The sequence below is a fragment of the Balaenoptera borealis genome (genome assembly GCF_965194805.1).
Source record: "Balaenoptera borealis genome assembly, chromosome: 13".
NCBI lineage: Eukaryota > Metazoa > Chordata > Mammalia > Artiodactyla > Balaenopteridae > Balaenoptera > Balaenoptera borealis.
The window spans coordinates 98132679-98152752 of record NC_138870.1 but is presented as its reverse complement, the minus strand read 5'-3'; the positions used below and the strand labels follow the sequence as shown (position 1 = coordinate 98152752).

Here is a 20074-nt window from a genome sequence, read left to right as displayed (position 1 = left end):
GAGTCGTGTAGTGCAGTCCTCCCTTTTACAGAGGCTTTTCCTGAAGTCTCCTGATACAAGCTTTTGGGTTCATTCAGCCTTTCCTTCTTGAAGCCCAAAGCACTTTTGCTGTTAATGATCTCAACATCCTGGGCGGGTAAAGGAGGGGCAGGTAGGTGCCGGTATCCTCCCTTTTACCGTAGGGGAAACTGACTCAGGGAAACGAGACGGCGGGCTCCTGCGGGGCGGGGGCTGTAACTGGAATTCAGGACTCCGGGCCAGGGCGGAATTTACTGTGTCTCCTTTTGGGAAGCGTTAAAGTAAGTAAGCGATTTATGAGCCCCAGGCGGGGACCCTTCAGACCCCTAGAAGGATTGTGATGGGGTCAGGAGGATTAATGCACTAAGCACTCGCGGCATTGACCCCTTGGCAACTTAGCTCTGGCAGGATCCGTCGCCCTTCCCGTGACTGGGTGACCAATGGGCTGCGGCCTCTCTAAGGCCCCAGCGCCCCGCCTCCGGCTCGTCTCCGACCTCCTCCCACCTCCTCGCTGCCACTCCGCCAGTTCCACACTTCCCTCGGCAATGAGGTCATCTCCCTGCTGCCCATTGGCTGCGCTGGACCGTCAGTCACAGGAAGTCCCGCCGCCGTCCTCGCCCGCCTCGTAGCCCTTTTGTCCCCCCGCCCTCCCCTTAGTCCGCGGTTCCCGGCCTTCACGAGGCCTCTGATTGGCCAGCGCTGCTGTCACTTCTCCAGCGGGCGTTGTGGGGGGCGGGAGGCGGGTGTGGTGGGAGGGCCCGCAGCTTCCGTGGCTGAGAGGAGCCGGCCGCTGCTGTGTCTGTGGTGTCCGCGGCGGCCGCGAGAGCGACTGTCCCATCCTTCCCACCTTCTCAGCTCCGCTCGCTGCACGCCCTCCGCTCGCGCCGACTTCTCCGCAGCTCCGCACGTCCCAGCTGGACGTTGAGCCTTGGGAGGAGACGCGCGCGGTGAGAGCCGGAGCGGGGACCGCCGCAGAGCCCGGGCCGGGAGGAGAGCGAGGCGGTGAGTGAGAGTCCGGGCAGGGGACCCCTCCCCCACCGCGGCCCCGCCCCGCCCGGAGCATCCTTTCTCCTGGCGACCCCGCCGCTCGCGCGCCCTCCGGGGGGTCTGGCGGGGCCGGCATCGCGGCCCGGCCCCCTCCCCACCGCCGCCCTGCTCCTCCGGGCCGGGGTCGCAGAGCCGGGGCGGGCGGCGCGGGGCGCGGCGGTGCACCTGTGCGCCGCCGGGCGGGCCTCGCAGGTGGGGAGGCACGGAGGTTCCCGCCCCCGCCGCGTCCCCGGCGTTTCGTGACTGCAGGGACTGGGTGTCGGGTGCTTTCTCCGGAATCTTGTGCAAACCTTCAGAATCTATGTGCAATGCCAGGATTCCCAGGCAAGGGAGTCTCACCTGGACTTGTTGATGCCTGTGTAGCAACCTGAATGCTGCCAGGTGTAAGGAATCTGGCAGATTTGAAACTTTTCTCTCTAACAAAGTGTCTGTCAGGACGCTTTGATTACAGCCCCTACCCAGGGGGGAATGCAAGAGCGTTGATCCGCTGTAGTTGGTAGGGTTGGAGTTTCTGAGTCAGACTCTCAAACCTGCCAATTGCTAGCTGTGTAATTTGGGGCCTCAGTTTCCTCATCTGAAAATTGGGGATAATAATAGTATCTGTCATCGGGGGTCGTTGTGAGTATTAAATGAAATACTTCACATAAATTGTTTGACACAGCGCTTGGCCCCTTGTAAAGGCCCAAGAAATGTTTGTTTTTATGATGTTGAAAACCATGATAGACCAGCGTGTGTATGTAAGCACCAGCCCAACTTGGCTTTGTCAGGATTTCTCTGTTTTCTCCCTGTTATGCAGCATAACTAAAGGGCAGTTTGGTGGCCAGTTAACTGCTTACCAGCCTATACTTGGCATGAAATGTGTGTAGACAGGAATGTGAAATACGTCACTTAACTGTAGTAATGAAATTACGCCCAGCTTCATGTATTTTTACACACTTTAAAATCCATAAGATGTCTGAAATGCCAAGTTGACAGTTTTTGAGTTCTTTTCAAGGTCTTTTCCAGCTGAAGCCAAAGCCTGTAATAGAATCTTTATTTTCAATAAGAAGTTAAATTTATGTCTTATTTTAGAAGACCCCCCCCCCCCCAAAACTCCACATTTTACTTATGCAGTTTTACTGTTGAAAAGCAGCCACCTCCCAGGCTTGAGGTGGTACAGCCAGCTGGCCCACAGCCCTATGACTGCAGGGTGGGGAACCTTAGGCTGAAAGTTACTAAACTAAGTTTTGCCTAGTGTTGTTGGCATTTTTCACAACGAATCAAAGGGCTTTATGATACTTAGTTTCTTAATGAAATGATTTAGAAAGAAGCAAACCATTACTGCTTTTTCAGAAACACATGCAAAGAAAAACTGGCTGTAATGTAGTTCTAGCATTTGCTTCAGTTCTTTGCCAATAACTGTTAAGAAGAGCCTCTGTTTAAAAATGCTTCAAAAAGTCACATCCATTAGGATAAATTTTTTATTTAGAGTAAAATCATGTGAGATGGAAGACTAATATGTATCCCATAATCCAAAAGTATTTATTGCAGACTTTCCATGTCCTGAGTGCTCTGTCGAGAGCTATGAGGAAGGGATTCAAAAGAAGTACAGAACAGCATCTTGGCCCATAAAGGGCAAAAGCATAAAGTTCAGTTACCCAGTAGTGATTATGGGTACTGCTTAAGTAATGACTTCATTCATTCATTCATTCATTAAATTTTTGTTTCATGCCTGTAATGTGCCAGGTGTTTTTCTAAAAGCTGAGATTATGAAAATGGGTGCGGTATATGTTCCCTGCTCATGAGGAGCTCACGGTCTAGTGGGAGAGTAAGAAAGTGACAGATAATTGTAACACACTGACATAAACTCCAAGTACAAACCCAGAACTGTATGGGAGAGTCAAAGGAACTTTTCCTTTGGACTTCAAGGAGAAGATGGCCTTTGAGCTGAATCTTAACTCATTAGATAAAGGAGAGGAAGATCATTCCAAACAGAAGTAATTGAGCTTGAAAAGATTTCCTGACAGCTCTTCAGACCATGAGTACAAGCCCTAGAGAAGGGGAAAGAAACTGACATTCCTTGATGCCCACTATGTTACAGGCATCAAGCTAAGCTTTTAATGCATTGCTTAATCCTCACAATAACCCTAAGAGGTAGATTTTACCTCCACTTTAGGATATGGAAACTGAGGCTCAGGGTAGTTAAATAATTTGTCTAAGGTTACACATTAGTGACAGAGCCAGGACTTGAATCCCTGACTTTAAAGTGTAGTAAGCTCTTTTTCTTTTAACACTCTGTTTTGTAGAAATACTAAATATACAATGAGGTGAGAAAGTTCCACCCACGTATATCATTTTACTGCTTGTGTTACAGATTGCTTTCTCTGAAATAAATGTTTCATATTTGATTAATTGATTGAGTTTTGGCTGCGTTGGGTCTTCGTTGCTGCACGCGGGCTTTTTCTAGTTGTGGCGAGTGGGGGCCACTCTTTGTTGCCATGCGCGGGCTCTAGGAGCGCGGGCTTCAGTAGTTGTGTGGCACGTGGGCTCAGTAGTTGTGGCTCGCGGGCTCTAGAGTGCAGCCTCAGTAGTTGTGGCTCACGGGCTTTAGTTGGTCCGCGGCATGTGGGATCTTCCCAGACCAGGGCTTGAACCCGTGTCCTCTGCGTTGAAAGGCGGATTCTTAACCACTGTGCCATCAGGGAAGTCCTCATATTTGATTTAGAGTTGCTAGGGCTAAATAAAGGCTGTTTTTATCAAATGATATTTATTTTACCCTTATAAATATGATATTTTCTAAAAACTGTGTCCCATGAAAACATTCAGTGAAAATGGAGGACATTGAGATATACAGATCCTATGTGCGGCACTTTACAAAGTAGTTAAACAGGTGTGGACTTTTCTTGAGGCTGCAGCTTAAATATTTATTTAAATGTAAAAGAAAAGCATATGCAGACCTATGGCCAATGACACGGGTTCGAGCCCTGGTCCTGGAAGATCCCACATGCTGCAGAGCAACTAAGCCCCTGCGCCACAACTACTGAGCCTGTGCTCTAGAGCCCTTGAGCCACAACTACTGAGCCCACGTGCCACAACTACTGAGCCCGTGCTCTGCAACAAGAGAAGCTACTGCAGTGAGAAGCCCGCGCCCCGCAACAAAGAGTAGCCCCGGCTCGCCGCAACTAGAGAAAGCCTGCGTGCAGCAACGAAGACCCAACGCAGCCAAAAATAAATAAATAAATAATAATAAATAGATGATGAAAGGGGTAAAAGTTTTTGAATACTTAATTTTTACACGGGGGAAACTAGAATTTTGAAGTCATATTAACGAAGATGGTTGTATTATATTTAGAGAGACCACCACGGCAAGGGCATATACTGGACTGTAAGCTCCATAAGGGCAAGGATGTTTGATTCTTCCGTTCCCAGCTTCAAGAGCAGTTCTGGGACGTAGCAGATGCTCAGAAGATTATTTCAGAAAGTCTTTGAAAGAGAAAAGGGAAGACATTGATAGAGTACAGATGAAGTGCTTGAGGCAAAGGGAATAGTTTATAAATGGATACATTTTGGAAGAAAAGGAACAGCGGACAAAGGGAATAGTCTGCTGACACAATTCAACAAATATAGGCACTGTTTATTTCTAAGGCTTAATGGAGTTTTGAGAATCAAGGAAACAGTCTCTACTCTGAAGGAGCTTACAGTTTTAGAGAGTGGGTATCTGCTATTAGCTATCTACTGCTGTCTATTGCCATATAATAATTACCCCAAAAGATAGTGTTTAACATGGCAATAAACATTTATTACCTCTCACAGGTTCTGTGATTCAAGAGTTCAGGAGCAGTTTGGCTGAGTGGTTTTAGGCTCAGGGTCTCTTTAGAGATTGCAGTAGTATGTCAGCTGGGATCGCCGTCGTCCAAAGGCTTGACTGAGACTGGCAGATCCTCTTCCAAGGAGGCTAATCATATGGCTGGCAAGTTGGTGCCCGCTGTTGGGGGAAGTCTCAGTTTCTCTCCATGTGGGCCCCTCCACAGAGCTTGCTTGCCCTCATGGCATGGCTGCTGGCTTCCCTCTGAGCAAGTAATCCAAGAGACCAAGCTACGTTGTCTTTTATGACTTAGCTTCAGAAATTACATACCATCCTTTCTCCAGCATTCTGTAGGTCACACACTGCAGGAAAGGACTACACAAGGATGTGACTACTAGGAGGTGAGGAGCATTGGGGGCCAACCTGGAGGCTGGCTACCACAGCGGGAAGCGTAGAAAAAGCTAAGTGTTGAAAGAAAGCACAACGTGCTGGGGGAGGGGAGGGAAGGACTCAGAGGAGGGAAAGATTACTTTTGGGATGATGAGGGAATTGGGAAAGATTTAATTCTTTTAACAGATATTTATTGTGTGCTTACTGTGTGCCTTCCACATGGTAGGGTAATTTGTGGAAATGGACACTGAATTAGGGCCACATGAAATGTTTTAAGTAGTCTAGGCCAGCATTGACACTAAGGACAAATGTTTGATCTTTATGTGTAAGGTGAAGGTGGAGTCATTTTTCTGATGTTGAAGAGAACAGTAACTTATCAGGGTGATAGACAAGCAGTTACAGAGTGTAAGTAGTTAAGAGAATGAATACTAGAGCCAGACTGTCTGGGTTTGAATCCTGGCTCCACCACTTGCTAGCTCTGTGACCTTGGGTGTGTGACTGTGATACTTTTGCTACTTTATCTTCTCAGTGACTCACTTAACTGTAAAATGGGGATAATAATGGTGCCTGCTTTATATTGCTGCTATGAGGATTAAAAAAGTTAAAAATATGCCAGGTTCTTGGAACAGCTTTACATGCATCATCATCATCATCATTATTTTTTGGCAGTAGCGTAGAACTGACATGGGTGAATGAGGTTGGAGGGAGAGATGAATGAATGTAAAATGATGTGAGTATTGAGAAGGAGGCGTTTAAATGTCAATCATTGCTGCTTCAGCATCAGTTTTTCCAGTTCAGATATCTACATCCAGATAAATTTTATTTCTCCAATTAGAGTGAAGCAGTGGTTTTATTAGTTGAACTCCACAGTTAAAACAAGACCTCAGAAGGTGCACAGTTTCCTGTTAAGGGTATCTCATACCCTCTTATTGTCCCTGTAAATTCCTGGGCCCTCTATCTGCAGAATGGGTTTAGCCAGAAGCAGTCCTTAAAGTTGCATATGCTTCAGAAGAGCTTAGAGGTGGAACTAGGCACCATAGCAAAAATACCTAGAATGAGAACTTTTGTGACTGAGTCACAAAAGAATCTGCAGAATTCTTAAAAACATTAACTATATAACTTCTATGGAGAGGGAAGATAATTGAACTCCATGTCGCTGCAGGTGTTGAAGAAGAAATTGGGTGAACTGCCAGGGTGTCTTGGGTGGAGCTAATTGCTTAAGTTGCCTTCAGTTCTGCGATTTAGTGACTAGTGACTCAAGTCCAATTCTCATTGTTTAGTTGAATGGAGGCACTGAGAAATTAAATGGTTTGAGGTTCCACAATAATCTAATGGCTGAGCCTGGACTACTTCCTCACCCTTTGTTTAAGACCAACTCACATAGCAGTAATAAAAGGTCTGCAGAATCCTAGGAAGACTGAGTGTTGTGAAAATTTCCTTTTTTTTTTTTTTTAAGTTTTAAAAAAAAATTTATTTTAATTTATTTATTTTTGGCCGTGTTGGGTCTTCGTTGGTGTGCGCGGGCTTTCTGTAGTTGCAGTGAGTGGGGGCTACTCTTCGTTGCATTGCGTGGGCTTCTCATTGCGGTGGCTTCTCTTGTTGCAGAGCACAGGCTCTAGGCGCATGGGCTTCAGTAGTTGTGGCACGAGGGCTCAGTAGTTGTGGCTCGTGGGCTCTAGAGCTCAGGCTCAGTAGTTGTGGTGCACAGGCTTAGTTGCTCCGTGGCATGTGGGATCTTCCCTGGGCCAGGGCTCGAACCTGTGTCCCTGCATTGGCAGGCGGATTCTTAACCAGTGCACCACCAGGGAAGACCCGAAAATTTCTTTTTCTTTTCTTCGGATACCATATTTTTACTTTTGTGGTATGTCTGGTTCATTTGCTTCTTCACTCACTCTTGCTAATGTGCATTTAGAAATCATTTCCTGTATAAATGAGTACCAGTAACGAGTAATTTGGGTAGTTCATTTGGAAATCCGGAGTGTATCCTCTGTTACTGAATTTGAAGATAGGTGGGCTGTTTTCAGGTTTTTGACCTCTGAAATTGTGGGAATTATGGGTCAGTTTGGTTTGCTGAAAAGTCTTTGTTTTGGTATCAAAATTTAAAGTATCATGGGTATAATTTGAAAAAAAAAATTCTAAACTTCCTAGTATGAGAGAGTAAAATAATTAGTGAGGTAACATGTCAAGTTGTAAGAGTGTGAGCAGAGCTAGGTACTGACAATTATCAGCTGTGTAGCCTTAGACTCACTACTTAACCTTATGTGACTCAATTTCCTCATCTGTAAAGTGGAGTTAAAAATTCTTACAACATGAGGTTGTTATTAGGAGTATGGAGAAATGTAAAGGGGAGTAACGGTGACATGTGCTTTGTTAGTCATTGTGTTACCTCATTAATGCTCACACCAGCTCTGTGAAATAAGTAATAATAGCACCATTTTGCAGATGAGGTTAGAGAAGCTTGGAGAGATGAACTAATTTAGGAAGATCACAGTCAGGATTTGAACCAGGTCTCTCTGTGAATTAAAAGATGGTGACTCCCTACCATAATATGTTTGAAGTGCCTAACTTTACCTCCAGTAAATGTTTGTTCCTGTTCACTTTCTTTTGCATAGCTAGTGAAAATGTCAATACAGTGGGAATTTTTTATGGTAGTGATCAAGGTGTTATAGCTCTCAAAATATTCTTTGTAATATTCCTTATATGGGGACTTCCCTCGTGACACAGTGGTTGAGAGTCCGCCTGCCAATGCAAGGGACATGGGTTTAAGCCCTGGTCCGGGAGGATCCCACATGCCACGGAGCAATGAAGCCCATGCGCCACAACTACTGAGCCTGTGCTCTGGAGCCTGCGAGCCCCAGCTACTGAGCCCACGCGCCACAACTACTGAAGCTCCTGTGCCTAGAGCCCGTGCTCTGCAACAAGAGAAGCCACCGCAATGAGAAGCCTGCGCACCACAACAAAAGAGTAGCGCCCGCTGGGGGCAACTAGAGAAAGCCAGCACAACAACGAAGACCCAACGCAGCCAAAAATACATAAACAAATTTATTTTTTAAAAAAAGTTAAAAAAAAAATTCCTTATATGTATCTTGCTGCCATTCCTGAAATGGAAAGCTGTAATAGTGACTTCACATTTTAAGTTGCACGTTAAAATACTTACTAAATAAGGGCATACCAAAATATCCAAATTAAAATTTTTTTTCAGTGTTTCAGTATCTTTGTAACTGTAAATGGTGTAAGTTATGCCAGAGTCTCTTAATGGTGGTTAATTTGTACATATTTTCACTACCACAAAATTTACAGGAACTTGGAAATTTGTCCTTTCCTCATACTTTAGGACACACCATGTTGCATTTTGGTATTAAGAGTTGTGTTATCGTGGTTGAAACTGGCTTTATTGTTGATTTTATATTTTGTTATATGATGTATATCTTTAAAGTCTTTTAAAATTTGCCACATATATGTCTTGGCTTTTTTTTTTAAAAGGTAGAGATGGGGAAACAATTTCGAAATGAAAAGTTAGGATCATTTTCTTTCTTACTCTTTTTTTTTTTTTTTTTAAGTTTTTTTTTTTTAAATTTATTTATTTATTTAATTTTATGGCTGTGTTGGGTCTTCGTTTCTGTGCGAGGGCTTTCTCCAGTTGCGGCAAGTGGGGGCCACTCTTCATCGCGGTGCACGGGCCTCTCACTATCGCGGCCTCTCTTGTTGCGGAGCAGAGGCTCCAGACGCTCAGGCTCAGTAGTTGTGGCTCACGGGCCCAGTTGCTCCGCGGCATGTGGGATCTTCCCAGACCAGAGCTCGAACCCGTGTCCCCTGCATTGGCAGGCGGATTCTCAACCACTGCGCCACCAGGGAAGCCCCCTTCTTTCTTATTCTTGATACATGTTATAATCACTTTCTATGAACAATCACTTGAACTAAAGCTTCCATTCAGGAGCTGTACATTCTTTAATTCTAACATTCCAGGTTAATGCCCTGAGGTCATGACAGTGAAGGCAAAGATTTCATGGTATTTTAAATTCTTTTTTTTTTTTTTTTTTAAGTATTTATTTATTTGGTTGCGCTGGGTCTTAGTTGCAGTATGTGAACTCCTAGTTGCGGCATGCATGTGGGATCTAGTTCTCTGACCAGGTATCGAACCCGGGCCCCCTGCTGTGCGAGCGCGGAGTCTTAACCACTGTGCCTCCAGGGAAGTCCCTTAAATTCTGTTTTATAGTCAGTGATCATTCACATTATCTTGCTGATATTTCCTTTCTGTTCAGACTTTTTTTTTTTTTTTTTCTGGGGTTGTGGTGTGGGGGATGTGTGGTCCTGGAATGGGAATAATAGGCAACCAAGAATATAATGAGATCATAGGCTAGTGATTTGAAATTAAATAAATTTAAATATTTCCTTTACTTAGTAGAATTTCATAGGATGGTATGGTTAATTTGTGTATCTGTCATGAATCTTTGGGTACCTCGTGTCAAACAATTATTTATTTAATCATTCTCCTAAATCAGTCACTGCAGCATAATTGACACCCCCCCCCCCTTTTGGCTTTACCTGTAAGCTGATTCTGAAGGTGAACCTAGCAGAAACAGTATGTGTGAAAACTGGACATGACTTGTACAATTTGGATAAGCTATTCATGACATTTTACTTTCAACGTGTTTAATAACCTTTTGGGTGCCTAAATAAAACTGAGTTAATTATAGTGTAACCTTTTGTTCTATTTGGAGAGTGTTAAGGGATTTTTGAATACGCTCCAAAATTCACCTTCATCAAGTGAGCTTAGAAAGCTCTTTCTAGAGCAGGAATTCTCAAGACTTTACCTGCATGATTGTTTCTACTTCTTCTGGCCACTCTTTTTGTTTTATTTTTAAAAAGAAGAGTAGATTTTCCCTGCTCTTTGGAGATAGTAGTGATGAGTTTTAGAGTTGAATGCACCTGTTTTCAATCGTGGCTCTACCGCTCATTGGCTCTGTGATCTCGGGTGAGGGAATTAATCTTTCTGAATCTCTGCTTCCTCATAGGATAGATGTGGGGGGTAAATAAAGTTACATGTAAAGCATTCAGCACATAATGGACGTTTAATTCATGTTAACTTCCATAGCACCCAGAATTTTTCTTTTGTAGCACTAGCCACAATTGCAGCTAAATAATTATGTAATTATTTTATGATTTTCTTCTCACAAGCTTCACGGGGCTAAGGCCCAAGTCTGTCTATTCCCGGCTGTATTCCCAGCATGCAGCATAGTGCTTGGCATGGCATATAATAGATGCTCAATAAATACTTGAATGAATGAAAGTGACTCACCTCCTCTTCTTAACCTGTCCTCCCTTGCCTTAAAGGACAATGTCCTGAACTTATTTCCTTTGGCCCATTTGGGACTTGTTACTTGAAATTTTGTCTGTTAAAGATGGGAGCTGGGTAAAGGGGAGGGCAATGTACAGATGAATAACCAGAAAGAGTAGAGCAATATTCAAAGTAAATTATACATACTCTGGACTTTCTAACCCTCTCTAATCTGGTGTCCAGCTCCAATTTCTACCAGTACGGTTTTCAGTGAGGCCACTACTGACTTACATGTTGCTGAGCCCTTGGGTTGTCTCTAGCTTAGTAAAGTGGTAACGATTCTGGTTACTCAGGTAAGAACCTTGGAGTCATCTTCTCTTTCTTTCCCACTTCATATCCACTCTGTGGGCAAATCCTGTTAGCTTCTTCCATATGCATAATCTGATCACTTCTCATCACCTCCACCATAATCGCCCTTGTCTAAGCCATCTGTATTAGTGTCCTGTGGCTGCTGTAACACATTACCAGAAACTTGGTGGCTTAAAACACTGAGTATTTATTCTCTTATAGTCCTGAAGGTCAGATGTCTGAAACCAGTTTCACTGGGCTGAAATCAAGGTGTCAGCAGCAGAGCTGCAGCCCTTCCAGAGGCCTTAGGGGAGAGTCTGTTCCTTGCCTCTTCTAGCTTCTGGTGACTGCTGGCATTCCTTGTCTTGAGGCAGTGTCTCTTCAGTTTTCAAGGCCAGCATCTTCAAATTTCTCTCTGCACATCTTCTCTGTGTTTGTCACATCTCTCTCTGCCTCTTTTATAAAGACATGTGATTGCGTTTAAGGCTGACCCAGATAATTCAGGATAGTTGTCCCATCTCAAGATCCTTAGCTTAATCACATCTACAAAGATAACCCCCCCTTTTTTGGACATATAAGGTAATATTCACAGGTTCCAAGGATTAGGATATGGAGGATGTGGATATCTTTTAGGGTGCCATTTTTCAGTCTACCACACTCTGTCCTTTGGACCCCAAAGATTCACATCTGTCCCACATGCAAAATACATTCATCGCATTCCAGCATTCCCGAGTCCCAACCAGTTGCAGCATCAACTCAAGTCAAAGATCTCATCTAAATATCATCAGCTCAAAAGTCCAGAATCTCATCATATAAATCATTACATCAGGTATAGGGGAGACTTCTGGGTATGATCCATCTTGGGACAAGATTTCTTTCTATCTGTGGACCTGGGAAACGAGAAAACAAGTTATGTGTTCCCAAAAATACAGTGGTGGGACAGGCAAAATATGACTGTCATAGACATTCCCATTCCAAAAAGGAGAAAATGCAAGGAGTAAGTGTGTCACCAGTCCCAAGCAATTTCAGAATTCAGCAGGGAAAATTTCTTAGGTTGCAAAGCCTGGGAGTAATCCTCTGGGGCTAGAGACTCTGCCCTCTGGGCCTGTGGCTCTGGCTTCTAGGTCCAAGGCTCAGTTCTTGGAGTTATTCCTACTTTTTCCTGAAGGGTAGCACACGTTTTCAGCTGAGTAGTTTTATTAGTAGTTAAATTGCCTGTAGAATTTTGGTAGTCTGACAGTCTTCCTTTGTTCTCTTTCTGTCCCTTTCAGGCCAAGCTGGCAGTGTTTCTGCTGATAAAACATTCTCAGAAGCCTTTTGGGTCTCCTGTGTATGTCTCAGGGATTCTTGTCATTAGACAAGAAGGTCCTCCAATCTCATGTCTCTTCCTAGCTTCTGCTTAGATGGTTGGTTGAGGGGGTCCCTGAGTTACATGTGTAATCTTTCAGCACAAGTCAAAGGTTGTCCAGGCACACTCTTGGCTTTCTCTCCACAACAGTGCTTTCTTAATAGTATATCTCCTAATTTTAGAATTTTCTGTGATCTAGATAAGCTGAGAATTTCGCAAATCATTATGTCCTGGTTTCTTTTGTTTAACATTTTGCCCATCAATTTACCTTTCTGGTTGCATTTTACTGTAAGCAGCAAGAAGAAACCAGGCTGCACCTTCAACTTGTTGCTTGAAAATCTCCTTAGCTAAATATCCAAGTTCATCACTTATCCAAGCTAAATATCCAAGTTCTGCTTTTCATACAACTGTAGGACAAAATTCAGGTAAGTTTTTTTTTTTGCCTCTATCTAAATAGGATCGTTTTTCCTCCAGTTCCCAATAATGTTCCTCATTTCCTTCTGTGCCCTCACCAGGAGCACCTTTAATGTTCATATTTTACCAGCCTTCTGTTTATGATGACATATGTATTCTCTAAAACAGTATAGGCTTTATCTATTGTGCTTCTCACTTCCTTCTGAGCTCTTACCAGGAGTGCTTTCAGTGTCCATGTTTCTACCAACAATCTGTTTTAAGGCAATCTAGGCTCTTTAAATTATGCTTCTCAAAATTCTTCCAGCTTCTACGCATTATCCAATTTCAAAGCCATTTCCATATTTTTAAGAATTTGTTACAGCAGCACCCCACTTCAAGATACCAAAATCTGTATCAGTCAGGGTTCAACCAGAGAAACAGAACCAGCAGGAGATTAAGGGGTTTATTATCAGGTTGTAGGGGCTGGCTAGGCAACTGGGACATTCATAGGCTAGGCTGTCAAGAAGGATAGATTGGACCTCTCAGTAGGAGCTGAAGTTGGTATCCACAGGTGAAATTTCTTCTGAGAAACCTCAGTTCTGCTCTTAAGGCCTTTTAACTGATTGATTCAGGCCCACCTGGATCATCTAGAATAATCTACTTAAAGTCAACTGATTATGAATGTTAATCACATCTACAAAATACCTTCACAGCAACACTTAGATTAGTGTTTGAATAACTGGGGACCTTAGCCTAACCAAGGAGACACAACTGACTGTCATACTATTATTATTCTCTTGCCTGGATTATTGCAGTAGCTTCCTTTGAACTGGACTCCCTTCTTCTGCCCTTGATTTCTTATGATCTGCTCTCCACGTAGATCATAGAGCTTATGATTTGCTCTCCAGAGTCAATTCCATGGTCTTCCACTCTCCTCCTTGCTTACTGTACCGCAACCTCACTGGATTCCTTGCTGTTACTGGGTTGTACCCGGTTTTTGTGTTTGCTGTTCCCTCTGCCTGAAATACTCTATCCCTGGATCTGCACATGGTTTACTTCCTCACTTTTTTCAGATCTTTGCTCAGGTGTTACATTATTAGACCATCATATATAAAAAAGCCACTTTACTCCCCAATCCCAGGCATTCCCTATTTCCCTTACCCTGCTTCACTTTCTCCACAGGATTAATCACCCCTTGACATGTATTTATTTGCTGTCTGTCTCCTCCCACTAGATGATAGTCTGTGCAAGGGCAGGTACTTTGTTTTGTTTATTGTTGTGTCCTCAGCACCATCAATGCTTGGCACATAGTAGGTGCTTAATAAATATTTTTTGAATGAATTACTGAATGAAGGAATGGATATTTTCATTCCTGTTTTTCCTCCCAAGTGGTATTTAACATAGTTGATCACTTTCTTTCTTGAACCATTTTATTTTTATTTTTTTTATTTTTTTTTTTGAACCATTTTATATTCTTGGTATGACATGATTCTCCTAGTTTTTCATCTGATACCTTATCCCTTCCTTCTACCTCTCCTGCCATTCTTTCTCAGTCTCTTTTGCTAGCTGTTTTTCATCCTGACCTGAATGTGGGATTTTCTCAGGACTCTGGCTCAAACCGTCTTATTGTCTCTCTCTGTAGGAGATCCCATCTAATCCCATAGCTTTAACCACCAGTTATATGCCAGTGATTCCCAAATGTGTATCTCTATCTTTTTTTGAACACAAATCACTTTGCCACCTCTACTTGGATGTCTCACAGACACCTCAAATTTACATTTCAGACTGAACTTTTAACCTTCATTTCCTCTTGTCAGAGTTGTTCCTGCTCCAGTGTCCCCCATTTCTGTAAATGGCACTTCTGTCCACCTAGTTACATAAGCCAGAAATCGGAAGGGTCATCTTTGACATTTCCTTCTGTCCTCACATCCATTCCATCATCAGTTTCTATTAATAATCACTCCATAAATATTACCTCATTTGTCAACTTCTCATTTCTTCTACTAAAGCCACTCCAGCTAGTCCAAGCCATGCTCTTTCCAGGGCCACTTCAATAAATTCTTAGCTAATTTTGCTGCTTCCAGCCTTCCCCCTGACTCTTTCTCCACAGCGAAGCCAGAGTTTCAGATGCAAATTTAATCGTATCACTGTTCCTCTTTCCCTAAGCCTTTCACTGTATGTAGGCTCCAAGCAGATAACTTACATGAATGGAATTGGGTAGGTCAGGGATTTTTAATAAGGAGTGGTAGGAACTGTAGCAGTTGGAGAGAACGTGCCCTGTCTAGAGAGGACAGCCACTACTCAGTTTTGATGTATTGCTGACATGTGGGAGTATTGGCCCAGAATTGCTGATCTTCTGATTTTTTCCAAGGGAAGCCAGAAATCTGGATTTTTTTAAATTGTGAATTTTCTCTATTTTAAAATGTTGACAACCAATTTGAATTTAAAAGATTTCTATACTTAAGAATAAATTTACTGAAATATATAAAAAACTTTTACGTTGAAAATCACAAAACATTGCTGAGAAAAATTAAAGAAGACCTAAATAAGTAGAGATGTGTACAGTGTTCGCGGTTTGAAAGACCCAGTGTTGTTAAACAGTCCACTTTGCCTCAAATAATCTAAAGATTCAGTGTGTTGGCAATCTAAATCCCTGCAGGCTTTTTTTGTGGAAATTGATATGCTGAATCTAAAAGGTATGTGGAATTGCAGAGAATTTACAATAGCCAGACAACTTAGAAGTGGAAGAACAAACTTAGAGGAATTAAATTAACTGATTTCAAGACTTATTATAAAGCTTGAGTAATAAAGACACTGTGATGTTGCTGTAGAAAAAACATATTGAGCATCAACCACAATGGAGTCCTGAAGGGGACACATATGATCAATTGATTTTTTAGCAAAGGCTAAAACATAATTCAGGAAGGGAAAGGATAGTCTTTTCAAGAAATGTTGCTGGAACAATTGATGGATATTTGTGTGTAAAGTAATGGGTCTTAATCCCTGTCTCACACTATACAGAAAAATTAATTTGAAGTGGCTCGTAGACCTAAACATACAAACTAAAGCCATAAAATTTATAGGCAAAATTATAAGAGAAGATCTTGGAGGCCTTGAGGTAGGCAGAGATTTTTTTAGGACACAGAAAGCCTGAACCAACCATAGAAGAAAAAATTGATAAATCAGACCGTATCAAAAGTAAAATTTTCTTTTCTACAAAATACACTGTAAGAAATGAAAAGGTAAGCCACAGGCTAGGAGGAAACATTTACAAACACACACATACTATCTATATAGCTATATATATATATATATATATATATATATATATATGTATATGTATATATATATATATATATATATATATATATACACACACACACACACATACACACACATATATATGACTTAAATCCAGAGTATGTGAAACACTTTAAAATTCAGTAATATGACAAATGGCCCAGTTAAAAATGAGCAGAAGTTTGCATAGACCCTTCACAGAAGAAAATATATTTGAATGCCTAAAAGCATATGAAAAGGTGCTCAACATCATTAGTTACCAGGGAAGTACAAATTAAAACCACAATGAGATACCACTTCATACCCACAAGAATAGCTAAAAATTAAAAAAAAAAAAAAAAAGACAATTCCAAGTATCGGTGAGGATTTGAAACAACTAGAATTAATGTATGTTGCTGGTGGCAGTGTGAAATGGTACAGCCACTTTGGAAAACAATTGGTCAGTCTCTCCTAAAGTTTGACCTAAACAATTGGTCAGTGTCTCCTAAAGTCTCTCCATCCTCCTCTTTGGTGTTTATTATCTAAGAGAAACGAAAACATATGCACAAAAAGACCACATCAATGTTCATGGTAGCTTTATTCATAATAGCCAAAAAACTGGAAACAACCCAGATGCCATTATCAGCAGGTGAATAGATAAACCATGGATAAACAGTGAATTATCGATACATGCAGCAATGTGAATGAACCTCAAAAACATGTTGAGTGAAAGTAAGACACAGAAGAGAACTTACTGTATGGTTTCATTTATACTGAAGTTTTAGAATAGGCAAAACTAATTTATAGTAATAGAAATTAGGTCTGTGGTTGGCTGGGGTGGGGGTGTGTGGAGATTGACTGAAAAAGGACATGAGGGATGATGGGAATGTTTTTTTCTTGATTTGGCGTGGTGACTACACAATAGTGTACATTCGTCAGAACTCACTGAACCCCTTGAAAATGTACACTTCAAATGTGTGCATTTTATTGTGAGTAAATTATACCTCAGAGTTGATTTTAAAAAATACTGTACGGGTCAGCACTCTGGATTAGACAAAAGATGTGTGCATGCCAAATTTGGTTGAGGTCAGCCAGTTTCTAACAGCCGATCTATACCCCCACTCGTGCATACACTGCAAGAGGGCCTGGCCTGTAATAGGTCTTCAGATTCTGTTCAATGAATGTTGCAGCTCCCTTGCAAGAAAATATCCCATCCTTTATCCTGCAGTTTTCTGACTCCAGTCATTTTTATGGAGTTAATTGGTTTCTCCTGGCCCTAGTACCTAGAGTACAAATCAGTCCATTCATTCAGATAGTTACTGAGCATCTACCGCATGTAAAACCCTGACCAAATAAAGTACTTGCTAACTGTCAGTTGATTATGTGTATATATATATATATGAAAATTACATTTTACTTATAAAAGCAGAGGCTTGGTAAGCTCTTCTTGCTTAGAATGTTTCAGCTACTATTTCTTTGTCTTGAGCATTTACAGTCTGCTATCTGTGGAAAAATAGCATAGGCTTAATAACAGACTCTTTACATAGTAACTTCTCAGATGAGAGGAAGCAAAACATTTCAGAATATCATTGAGTTATAGCTGTAGAAATGGCAGATTTCTTTTCTAGTCAGAGTCTATGAGGGAGGAGGGGACTGACTTAACTGTGTTGCTAGGACCAAATTGCTTCTTGGTCTTATCGCGAGTCTGCAGCTGTATGTTGTCTTCATCAAATTTGGTTATGGCTTTGTACTTTTATAGGTCACCAAGCAGAGTTATTACATGGGTTTTCAACCAGAACTTTAAAAAGCACTGGTTATCATTCTCTACTGATAATTGTTCCTTTCCTGACTTTGATCGGGCTGCCCTGAATTCTCCAAATAGCCTTCTTCCTCCCCTTCCCTAAACTATGTCCTTGCCCATTTGAAAAGTTAGCCTAAGGCTTAACTCCTTTACAAAACAACTTTCCTTGATTAATACAATCTCAAACTTGTTTTCAGACTCTCCTCTCCCCATGGTACCCTCTTATTATTTCTCTCTCTCTCTCCTTTTTTTTTTTTTTTTTTTGGCGGGGGGCCTTGCCATGTGGCATGCAGGATCTTAGTTCCCCGCCCAGGGATCGAACCTGTGCCCACTGCAGTGGAAGTGCCGAGTCCTAACCACTGGACCATCAGGGAATTCCCTCATTTCTCTTTTTTAACTTAGCATTTCTTTTTTTCACCAAGACCTTTTCTTCCTATTAACGTTATAATTCATTGATGGTGGGGGGTGGCAGCTGTACAATTTTTCTCTCTGTGTATCTAATATAAGATCTGTACCAAGTGGGTTTAATAAATAAAACAAAGATTGGTGGTACATTCTACTGTGAAGGTAAGTAACACGTAACTCAGATTCCATAATGGTGAAAAGCACAGTACTTTAGATAACTGTGGACCTAGGTGTTTTCTCCACCTTTTGTTGGCACAGTTCCCTAGGAAGGAAGCCAGGGAGATTAAGAGTTGCCTGTATCTGATAATAGCCCAGAAACTTAAGAGCAGGCAGTTCCCACAGCAGCAATCTGAGTCCAGTAAGAGAGCTTAATGAACTGCCTGTACCTGTACAGTCATCAGAGTTTGTCTCTGTGCTGAGATATCAGAAGCACTGAATGAAAGAAAGTTAACAGGAGTATGAGAATGAGGAAAAAAGAAGTGGGCGTTGGAATTGCATACGTGTGTAATCTTGATAGTTTATTTTAATTTGGAAAGATCTGTTATGCTCATTGACACGTTTCTCTGATTAAAATTGTTTCTACTTATGCCTGTGCTAAAATTAGCATCATACTAAAGAGAGGACTGTGGTTTGTCTGCCTTTCAGAATATATTATTTCAAATACCTTTTATCTTTGAAGGATTCAGAATCTTATTTAGTCATTTCACTGTCTAAGATAAAATTTACTTTAATTTTACATTCTCACCAACAGTGCACAAGCGTTCCAATTTCTCCACATCCTTACCAGTGCTTGTTATTTTTTTTCGTAGTAGACATGCTAATGGACATGAGGTGATAGTCTTTTACATATTCAGTGTTTTCATCTATGACTGGTAGGTAGCATAATGTCGCCTCTATAGTTCTTATCACAGTACTGTTTTCCCCCCAACACTTATCAGTCATATCTGAAGTGCTTATTTTTTATTTGTTACCATAAGAGCCATAAGGGCAGGGACCTTGTCTGTCTTCATCACTAGTATCTCTAGGGCTAAGACAGTACCTGACACATTATCCTTGCTTAGCGAGTATTTGATGAATGAATGAATGAATGAATGGAAAGCAGAGAGGCTTAGTGTAGTGGTTGAAACAAAAGACTTTGGCATCAGACAGACTTGGGTTTGAATCCTGGTTTCCTTATTTACAAAATGCTTTCCTCATAGGATTGTGGTGAGATTAAATGAGATCACATACGTAAAACCCTCAGTACAGCACCTGGCACATTGTAATTATCTGGTAAGTGGCAGCTATTATTATTAGGGAGAGGTCAGCTGGCCAATGGGGCATCAGTAGGCTTGGGGCTTAAAAAAACCCTCACTTTGTCACTAATAAGATGTGACATTTCAAAAAGAATTTTATTTATTTATTTGGCTGTGTCGGGTCTTAATTGCAGCGCACAGGCTCTTCTCTGTGACATGCGGGCTTCCCTCTAGTTGTGGCACGTGGGCTCTAGGGCGCTCGTGCTCAGTATTTGCATCGCATGTGGGATCTTAGTTCCCTGACCAGGGATCAAACCCGCGTCCCCTGCATTGGAACGTGGATTCTTAACCACGGGATCACCAGGGAAGTCCCATAAGCGGTGCAATATTGATCAAGTTGTCTAAGCTCTTTAGTCTGAGTTTTTTTCCCCTGTAAGAGCATTAATCCCAAAAGGCCCTTCTGTGATTTTCATTTGATCCTTACGTTTGTCACTGTGTTCACTCCAGCAGTCATTACCATTTCACACTATCTCAACTTCAGTTACAGTAGGAGATTGTTCACCTCAGAGTCTGAATCTCAGAGCATCTAAATGATAGAATTAATTTAAAAGAATATTTTATAGAAAAGATCATTCCATTTCAAAAGTTAAACCATTAAAATAGTTGAAGAATAATTTGCCCTAGTATGAAGTATTTAGTAATGATTTAATATGCCAGGTTGTGTACAACCACTCACTGATCATAGAAG

The 20074-nt window shown here is 41.9% G+C and overlaps 1 protein-coding gene across 2 annotated transcripts in view; it reads left to right on the top strand.

Annotated features, from left to right (window-relative positions):
• Positions 1–884: 884 nt before the first annotated feature.
• The window catches only part of MRTFA (myocardin related transcription factor A), a 206395-nt gene continuing 187205 nt past the window's right edge, over positions 885–20074 (top strand). The window contains exon 1 of one of the 2 annotated variants that reach the window (XM_082350098.1): positions 885–1020. The gene's annotated coding sequence lies outside the window, so the exon portion shown is untranslated. The remainder of the gene's footprint in view (positions 1021–20074) is intronic. The other variant, XM_082350094.1, reaches the window with a different exon arrangement.